Raw genomic sequence first — 10,561 nt, forward strand, 5'->3', positions numbered from 1 at the left:
AAAGCACTTGTTGGGAGACAACCCAACACTTATACTACTATTTTTGTGTGTTCACATGATTAATCTACTGTATTAATCATGTTTTATTGATTTTATTTCAATAAAGTGCCAAGTAAATCCTTTGGAGTAGTGTGGATGATAGTTGACTTGATTCTGTGCAAAAATAGAAACTTTTGCGCTCAATCCAGGAATTTTCAAATTCATTGGAACGTTCTTTTGATCTGATTTTTTTACAGATGATTGATATACAAATTCCCTACATTGTCCTAATTTTTCAGAATTTTTAGAGTTGCAGAAGTATGGTCTTTGTTCAGATTACTATAGACTATTCTGTTTTTGATAGATTCTGTTTTCAATGCATAGTTTGCTTGTTTATAGTTTCTATGGGTTATATTTCTCAATATAATTTGTGGAAATGATAAGGTACATTAGGCATTGAGAACAATTATGAATCTTGTCTTTGACAGTACCAAAGTGAATGATTTGTCTTCATCATACTAACACATCTCACGAAGTTCCATTAAGTTTTGTGTGATTGAAGTTTTCAAGTTTTTGGTGAGATATTGATATGAGGAGAATAAGGAGTGACAAGACCCTAAGCTTGGGGATGCCCAAGGCACCCCAAGGTAATATTCAAGGAATATCCAAGCAACTAAGCTTGTGGATTCCCCGGAAGGCACCCCCTCTTTCGTCTCCAACATTATCGGTAACCTTACATGGGTCTATATTTCCATTCGTCACATGATATGTGTTTTGCTTGGAGCGTCATTTTATTTTGATTGTAATTGCTTGATGTTATTTATAATAATGTTTTGCATCTTTAATTTTAATAAAAATGTCAAGTATAGCCTTTGCCATGCTTATTTTGCAAGTCTATATGTTATTTTTTGAAAACACAAAGTTGCACGCTAGTGCGTGAATTCTTGAGAAAAGTAAGAATGTGATAAAATGTTGAATATTTTTCACAATAAGCTATGATAAATTTTCTACAGTGTGGTAATTTTTCAGAATTTTTGGAGTCAGAGAAGTATGGATCTTCTTGCATCCTTTACAAGTTGTCCTGTTTGACACATTGCTGTTATGTTTGCATTGTTTGCATATGTTTGCTTGTTTAATGATTCTATTTGAGGATAGGACTATTAAATATGCAGAGGCATTTAGTAGGAAATGTTAAATAATAATTTTAGCGATTTGCTACAGTAGAGAATGATAAGGTTATTGCATTTATTTTTACTAACTTACCTCACGAGTTCTTGTTGAGTTTTGTGTGGATGAAGTTTTTAAGATTTAGGGAAACCGTGATATAAAAGGAATTAAGGAGACACAAAAGCCTAATCTTGGGGATGCCCAAGGCATCCCAATATAATATTTCAAGAAGTCTCAAGCATCTAAGCTTGGGGATGCCCCGTTAGGCATCCCGCCTTTCTTCGTCAACAATTATCGGTTAGTATCGGTTGAGCCTAAGTTTTTTGCTTCTCCGCATGAGATGTGCTATTCTTGGAATGTCATTTTTTTCCTTGCTGCTTAAGAAAATACTTAGATATGAAAGTTTTTAAATAAAAGAGAGTTCTCAAATGGCTACTGATACGTCTCCAACGTATCTATAATTTTTTATTATTCCATGCTATTATATTACCTGTTTTGGATGTTTATGGGCTTTACTAAACACTTTTATATCATTTTTGGGACTAACCTATTGACTGGAGGCCCAGCCCATATTGCTGTTTTTTTGCCTATTTCAGTGTTTCCAAGAAAATGAATATCAAACGGAGTCCAAACGGAATGAAACCTTTGGGAGAGATATTTTTGGAACGGAAGCAATCCAGGAGACTTGGAGTTTACGTCAGGGAAGCAACGAGGAAGCCACGAGGCAGGGAGGCGCGCGCCCCCACCCTCGTAGGCCCCTCGTGGCTCCCCTGACCGACTTCTTTCGCCTATATATGTCCATATACCCTAAAAACATCGAGGAGCACAATAGATCGGGAGTTCCGCCGCCACAAGCCTCTGTAGCCACCAAAAACCAATCGGGACCCTGTTCCGGCACCCTGCCGGAGGGGGGATTCCTCACCATTGGCCATCTTCATCATCCCGGCGCTCTCCATGACGAGGAGGGAGTAGTTCACCCTCGGGGCTGAGGGTATGTACCAGTAGCTATGTGTTTGATCTCTCTCTCTCTCTCTCTCTCTCTCTCTCTCTCTCGTGTTCTTGATTTGGCACGATCTTGATGTACCGCGAGCTTTGCTATTATAGTTGGATCTTATGATGTTTCTCCCCCTCTACTCTCTTGTAATGGATTGAGTTTTCCCTTTGAAGTTATCTTATCGGATTGAGTCTTTATGGATTTGAGAACACTTGATGTATGTCTTGCCGTGCTTATCTGTGGTGACAATGGGATATTCACGTGATCCACTTGATGTATGTTTTGGTGATCAACTTGCGAGTTTAGTGACCTTGTGAACTTATGCATAGGGGTTGGCACACGTTTTCGTCTTGACTCTCCGGTAGAAACTTTGGGGCACTCTTTGAAGTACTTTGTGTTGGTTGAATAGATGAATCTGAGATTGTGTGATGCATATCGTATAATCATGCCCACGGGTACTTTGAGGTGACAATGGAGTATCTAGGTGACATTAGGGTTTTGGTTGATTTGTGTCTTAAGGTGTTATTCTAGTACGAACTCTATGGTAGATCGAATGGAAAGAATAGCTTTGTGTTATTTTACTACGGACTCTTGAATAGATAGATCAGAAAGGATAACTTTGAGGTGGTTTCGTACCCTACCATAATCTCTTCGTTTGTTTTCCGATATTAGTGACTTTGGAGTGACTCTTTGTTGCATGTTGAGGGATAGTTATATGATCCAGTTATGTTATTATTGTTGAGAGAACTTGCACTAGTGAAAGTATGAACTTTAGGCCTTGTTTCCTACCATTACAATACTGTTTACGCTCACTTTTATCATTAGTTACCTTGCTATTTTTATATTTTCATATTACAAAAACCTATATCTACCATCCATATTGCACTTGTATCACCATCTCTTCGCCGAGCTAGTGCACCTATACAATTTACCATTGTATTGGGTGTGTTGGGGACACAAGAGACTCTTTGTTATTTGGTTGCAGGGTTGTTTGAGAGAGACCATCTTCATCCTACGCCTCCCATGGATTGATAAACCTTAGGTCATCCACTTTAGGGAAATTTGCTACTGTCCTACAAACCTCTGCACTTGGAGGCCCAACAACGTCTACAAGAAGAAGGTTGTGTAGTAGACATCAAGATCTTTTCTGGCGCCGTTGCCGAGGAGGTGACTGCTTGAAGGTATATCTTTAGATCTTGCAATCGAATCTTTTTATTTCTTGTTTTATCACTAGTTTAGTCTATAAAAGAAAATTACGAAAAAATAGAATTGGGTTTGTCTCATACGCTTCATCTTTTTAATGTCTTTCTTGAAAATGATGGTAAGGAAAATTGTGCTCAAGTGCTAGAAGAAGAAGTCTATAAAATGTTTGGCATAAAATATTTGAATGATGAGCATGATTGCAATGTTGTTAGTATGAATTCCTTGAATATCCATGATGCTAATGATATGCAAAGCCACAAGCTTGGGGAAGCTATGTTTGATGAAGATGATATTTTTTGTCCCCCAAGTTTTGATGAGAATATTTATTATGATGAAAGCATGCCTCCTATTTATGATGATTATATTGATGAAAGTGGATTTGGAGAGGTCATGATTTTATCTAGTGATGAATCCACTATTTCGGAAGAGGTTCCAATTGATTATGAGAACGAAGTTGCTATCTATGATGATTATTGTGATGACTTGTATGATATTAAGAATAATGATAACCATGAAACTTGTCATCATGATTTTAGTTTTCAATTGGATTATGCTTCACATGATAGTTATTTTGTTGAGTTTGCTCCCACTACTATTGATGAGAATAAATTTGCTTATGTGGAGAGTAGTAAAATTTCTATGCAAGTAGATCATGAAAAGAATGCTTTATGTGCTGGTTATATTGTTGAATTCATTCATGATTCTACTGAAAATTATTATGAGGGAGTAACATATGCTTGTAGGAATTGCAACAATATCAAGTTTCCTCTCTATGTGTTGAAAATCTTGAAGCTATGCTTGTTTTGCCTTCCTATGCTAGTTGATTATTGTTCCCATAAGTTGTTTGCTCACAAAATCCCTATGCATAGGAAGTGTGTTAGACTTAAATGTGCTAGTCATATTCTTCATGATGCTCTAATGTTTCAATTCTTATCTTTTATGTGAGCATCATTGAAATCGTCATGCCTAGCAAGGGGCGTTAAACGATAGCGCTTGTTGGGAGGCAACCCAATTTTCTTTTTGTCCTTTGCTTTTGCTCCTGTTTAGTAATAAATAATTCATCTAGACTCTATTTAGATGTGTTTTTATGTTTCAATTAGTGCTTGTGCCAAGTAGAACCTTTGGGAAGACTTGGGTGAAGTCTTTATGATCTTACTGTAAAAAACAGAAACTTTAGAGCTCACGAGATTAGCTGCCATTTTTTACAGAAAGGTTATTTTAAGTTGATTATTTTTGAAGATGATCAATAGACATTCTTCACGTCCACCAATTTATTTCAGAATTTTGGAGTTCCAGAAGTATACGTTTGATACAGATTACTACAGACTGTTCTGTTTTTGACAGATTCTGTTTTCATTGTGTTGTTTGCTTATTTTGATGAATCTATGAGTAGTATCGGAGGGTATGAACCATAGAGAAGTTGGAATACAGTAGGTTTAACACCAATATAAATAAAGAATGAGTTCATTACAGTACCTTAAAGTGGCGGTTTGTTTTCTTGTACTAACGGAGCTCATGAGATTTTCTGTTGAGTTTTGTGTTTTGAAGTTTTCAAGTTTTGGGTAAATATTCAATGGACTATGGAATAAGGAGTGGCAAGAACCTAAGTTTGGGGATTCCCAAGGCACCCCAAGTTAATATTCAAGGACAACCAAGAGCCTAAGCTTGGGGATGCCCCGGATGGCATCCCCTCTTTCGTCTTCGTTCATCGGTAACTTTACTTGGAGCTATATTTTTATTCACTACATGATATGTGTTTTGCTTGGAGCATCATTTTCTTTTGTTATTATTTTCTTGCTGTTATTTAGAATAATGTTTTGCATCTATATTTTCAATAAAAATGTCAAGGATAGCCTTTACCATGCTTATTTTGCAAGTATACATGTTGCTGTTTCAAAACAGACAGTTTACCGCTGTTGCAAAAATTCCCTAGAAAAGTCAGAGAATGATATAATATTGAATTTTTTTGCATATTGAGATCTGATAAATCTTCTACAGTGTAGTATTTTTCTCATAATTTTTGTAGTTAGGGAAGTATGATGAATCTTGCATTCTTTACAGACTATACTGTTTTGGCAGATTGCTGTTATGTTTGCATTGTTTGCATATGGTTGCTTGTTTAATGATTCTATTTGAGGATAGGATTATTAAATATGCAGAGACATTTAGTATGCAATTTTGAATAATAATTTTAGTAATTTTCTACAGTAGAAAATGATAAGGTTTTTGCATTGGTTTATACTAACTTATCTCACGAGTTCTTGTTGAGTTTGGTGTGGATGAAGCTTTCGAGATTTAGGAAACCAAGTTATAAAATGAATTAAGGAGACACAAAAGCTCAAGCTTGGGGATGCCCAAGGCACCCCAAGATAATATTTCAATAAGTCTCAAGCATCTAAGCTTGGGGATGCCACGTAGGCATCCCACCTTTCTTCTTCAACAATCATCGGTTAGTATCGGTTGAACCTAAGTTTTTGCTTCTTCACATGATGTGTGCTATCCTTGAAATGTCATTTTGTTTTTTTTTGCTTGCTGTTTGAATAAAATGCCAAGATCTGAAATTCTTAAATGTTAGAGAGTCTTCACATAGTTGCACAATTATTAGAATACTCTATGTGCTTCACTTCTATCTTTTGGAGTAGTTTGTCATTTGCTCTAGTGCTTCCCTTATATCTTTTTAGAGCACGGTGGTGGTTTTATTTTGTAGAAATTATTGATCTCTCATGCTTCACTTATATTATTTTGAGAGTCTTTTAGAACAGCATGGTATTTTCTATGGTTATAAAATTGGTCCTAGAATGATGGGCATCCAAGTTGGGTATAATAAAAACTATCATAGAAAGTGAATTGGATGCTATGATCAATTTGATGCTTGATAATTGTTTTGAGATATGAGGATGGTGATATTAGAGTCATGCTAGTTAAAGTAGTTGTGAATTTAAAGAATACTCGTGTTGAAGTTAGTGATTCCCGTAGCATGCACATATGGTGAACCGCTTTGTGATGAAGTCGGAGCATAGTTTATTTATTGATTGTCTTCCTTATGAGTGGCGGTCGGGGATGAGCGATGGTATTTTCCTACCAATCTATCCCCCTAGGAGCATGCGCATAGTACTTTGTTTCAATGACTTGTAGATTTTTGCAATAAGTATATGAGTTCTTTATGACTAATGTTGAGTCCATGGATTATACGCACTCTTACCCTTCCACCATTGCTAGCCTCTCTTGTGCCGCGCAACTTTCGCCGGTACCATACACCCACCATATACCTTCCTCGAAACAGCCACCATACCTACCTATTATGGCATTTCCATAGCCATTCCGAGATATATTGCCATGCAAATTTCCACCGTTCCGTTTATTATGACACGCATCATCATTGTCATATTGCTTTTGCATGATCATGTAGTTGACATCGTATTTTTGGCAAAGCCACCTTCATAATTCTTCCATACATGTCACTCTTGATTCATTGCATATCCCGGTACACCGCCGGAGGCATTCATATAGAGTCATATTTTGTTCTAAGTATCGAGTTGTAATCTTGAGTTGTAAGTAAATAAAAGTGTAATGATCTTCATTATTAGAGCATTGTCCCAAGTGAGGAAAGGATGATGGAGACTATGATTCCCCCACAAGTCGGGATGAGACTCCGGACTTGAAAAAAAAGAGAAAGGCCATAAAAAAGAGAAAGGCCATAAAAAAGAGAAAGGCCATAAAAAAAGAAAGGCCCAAAAAATGAGAGAAAAAGAGAGAAGGGACAATGTTACTATCCTTTTACCACACTTGTGCTTCAAAGTAGCACCATGATCTTCATGATAGAGAGTCTCCTATGTTGTCACTTTCATATACTAAGTGGGAATTTTTCATTATAGAACTTGGCTTGTATATTCCAATGATGTGCTTCCTCAAAATGCCCTAGGTCTTTGTGAGCAAGCAAGTTGGATGCACACCCACTTAGTTTCTTTTGTTGAGCTTTCATACACTTATAGCTCTAGTGCATCCGTTGCATGGCAATCCCTACTCACTCACATTGATATCTATTAATGGGCATCTCCATAGCCCGTTGATACGCCTATTTGATGTGAGACTATCTTCCCCCTTTTTGTATTCTCCACAACCACCATTCCATTCCACATATAGTGCTATGTCCATGGCTCACGCTCATGTATTGCGTGAAAGTTGAAAAAGTTTGAGAATACTAAAGTATGAAACAATTGCTTGGCTTGTCATCGGGGTTGCGCATGATTAAATACTTTGTGTGATGAAGATAGAGCATAGCCAGACTATATGATTTTGTAGGGATAGCTTTCTTTAGGCATGTATTTTGAGAAGACATGATTGCTTTGTTAGTATGCTTGAAGTATTATTGTTTTCATGTCAATATGAACTTTTATCTTGAATCATTTGGATCTGAACATTCATGCCACAATAAAGAAAATTACATTGAGAAATATGCTAGGTAGCATTCCACATCAAAAATTATGTTTTTATCATTTACCTACTCGAGGACGAGCAAGAATTAAGCTTGGGGATGCTTGATACGTCTCCAACGTATCTATAATTTTTGATTGTTCCATGCTATTATATTACCTGTTTTGGATGTTTATGGGCTTTAATAAATACTTTTATATCATTTTTGGGACTAACCTATTGACCGGAGGCCCAGCCCATATTACTGTTTTTTTGCCTATTTCAGTGTTTTGAAGAAAAGGAATATCAAACGGAGTCCAAACGGAATGAAACCTTCGGGAGAGTTATTTTTGGAACGGAAGCAATCCAGGAGACTTGGAGTTTATGTCAGGGAAGCAACGAGGAAGCCACGAGGCAGGGAGGCGCGCCCCCACCCTCATGGGCCCCTCGTGGCTCCCTTGACCGACTTCTTTCGCCTATATATGTCCATATACCCTAAAAACATCGAGGAGCACAATAGATCGGGAGTTCCGCCGCCACAAGCCTCTCTAGCCACCAAAAACCAATCGGGACCCTGTCCGGCACCCTGCCGGAGGGGGATCCCTCACCGGTGGCCATCTTCATCATCCCGGCGCTCTCCATGACGAGGAGGGAGTAGTTCACCCTCGGGGCTGAGGGTATGTACCAGTAGCTATGTGTTTGATCTCTCTCTCTCTCTCTCTCTCTCTCTCTCTCGTGTTCTTGATTTGGCACGATCTTGATGTACCGCGAGCTTTGCTATTATAGTTGGATCTTATGATGTTTCTCCCCCTCTACTCTCTTGTAATGGATTGAGTTTTCCCTTTGAAGTTATCTTATCGGATTGAGTCTTTATGGATTTGAGAACACTTGATGTATGTCTTGCCGTGCTTATCTGTGGTGACAATGGGATATTCACGTGATCCACTTGATGTATGTTTTGGTGATCAACTTGCGAGTTTAGTGACCTTGTGAACTTATGCATAGGGGTTGGCACACGTTTTCGTCTTGACTCTCCGGTAGAAACTTTGGGGCACTCTTTGAAGTACTTTGTGTTGGTTGAATAGATGAATCTGAGATTGTGTGATGCATATCGTATAATCATGCCCACGGGTACTTTGAGGTGACAATGGAGTATCTAGGTGACATTAGGGTTTTGGTTGATTTGTGTCTTAAGGTGTTATTCTAGTACGAACTCTATGGTAGATCGAATGGAAAGAATAGCTTTGTGTTATTTTACTACGGACTCTTGAATAGATAGATCAGAAAGGATAACTTTGAGGTGGTTTCGTACCCTACCATAATCTCTTCGTTTGTTTTCCGATATTAGTGACTTTGGAGTGACTCTTTGTTGCATGTTGAGGGATAGTTATATGATCCAGTTATGTTATTATTGTTGAGAGAACTTGCACTAGTGAAAGTATGAACCTTAGGCCTTGTTTCCTACCATTACAATATTGTTTACGCTCACTTTTATCATTAGTTACCTTGCTGTTTTTATAATTCCAGATTACAAATACTCATATCTACCATCCATATTGCACTTGTATCACCATCTCTTCGCCGAACTAGTGCACCTATACAATTTACCATTGTATTGGGTGTGTTGGGGACACAAGAGACTCTTTGTTATTTGGCTGCAGGGTTGTTTGAGAGAGACCATCTTCATCCTACGCCTCCCACGGATTGATAAACCTTAGGTCATCCACTTGAGGGAAATTTGCTACTGTCCTACAAACCTCTGCACTTGGAGGCCCAACAACGTCTACAAGAAGAAGGTTGTGGAGTAGACATCAGCTACCCATTGACTTAACTACTCCTTTAATCTTCACTTCTATCTTTTTGGAGTAACTTGTCATTTACTCTTGTGCTTAACTTTTATCCTATGAGTAAATTATTGAATAAATTGAATATCATGAAGTTGAAATTTTATGTTCATATCATGCCTAGTAGTTATTTCACATTGGGTTTAGAAAGTGAAATCTTTTGAAGCTTGACAATCACAATATTAGTCATACAAGCAATTCATGAATGATTAGTATAAGGAAGAGAACTTTCACATACAAATATATTATCTTGGACATCTTCTATGATTGTGAATACCCATTAATTATTTTCAAACTTGAGCAAACTAGTTGAAGTTGGACAAGGAAGACAAAGTAATCGGTCATGGTTGTGTATATTTGCATAGAAGTTATATTGTCATGGATCCTCCAACATGTTGTGTTTGTTTAGGATCTTTTGTTAGCCAAAAATTTGTACTAAGTAGAGATAGTGCTTGTGCATCCAAAAACCCTCAAACCCAGTTTCTTGCCATGAGTGTATGATGTCTACTACACAACTTTATTCCTGTAGACTCATGTTGGCCCTCCAAGCGCAGAGTTTTGTAGGACAATAGCAATTTTCCCTCAAGTGGATGACCTAAAGTTTATCAATCCGCGGGAAGCGTAGGATGAAGATGGTCTCTCTCAAACAACCCTGCAACCAAATACAAGAAATCTCTTTTGTCCCCAACACACCCAATACAATAGCAAATTCTATAGGTGCACTAGTTCGGCGAAGAGATGGTGATAAAAGTGTAATATGGATGGTAGAAATATATTATTATAATCTGAATAAATAAAAACAGCAAGGTAGTGAACGATAAAAGTGAGCACAAACGGTATTGCAATGCTTGAAAACAAGGCCTAGGGTCCATACTTTCGCTAGTGCAATAAATGCTAATATAATTGGATCATATAACCATCCCTCAAAGTGCGACGAAGAATCACTCCAAAGTTCTTATCT

Source organism: Aegilops tauschii, chromosome 3 (assembly GCF_002575655.3).
Source record: "Aegilops tauschii subsp. strangulata cultivar AL8/78 chromosome 3, Aet v6.0, whole genome shotgun sequence".
Taxonomy (NCBI): Eukaryota; Viridiplantae; Streptophyta; class Magnoliopsida; order Poales; family Poaceae; genus Aegilops; species Aegilops tauschii.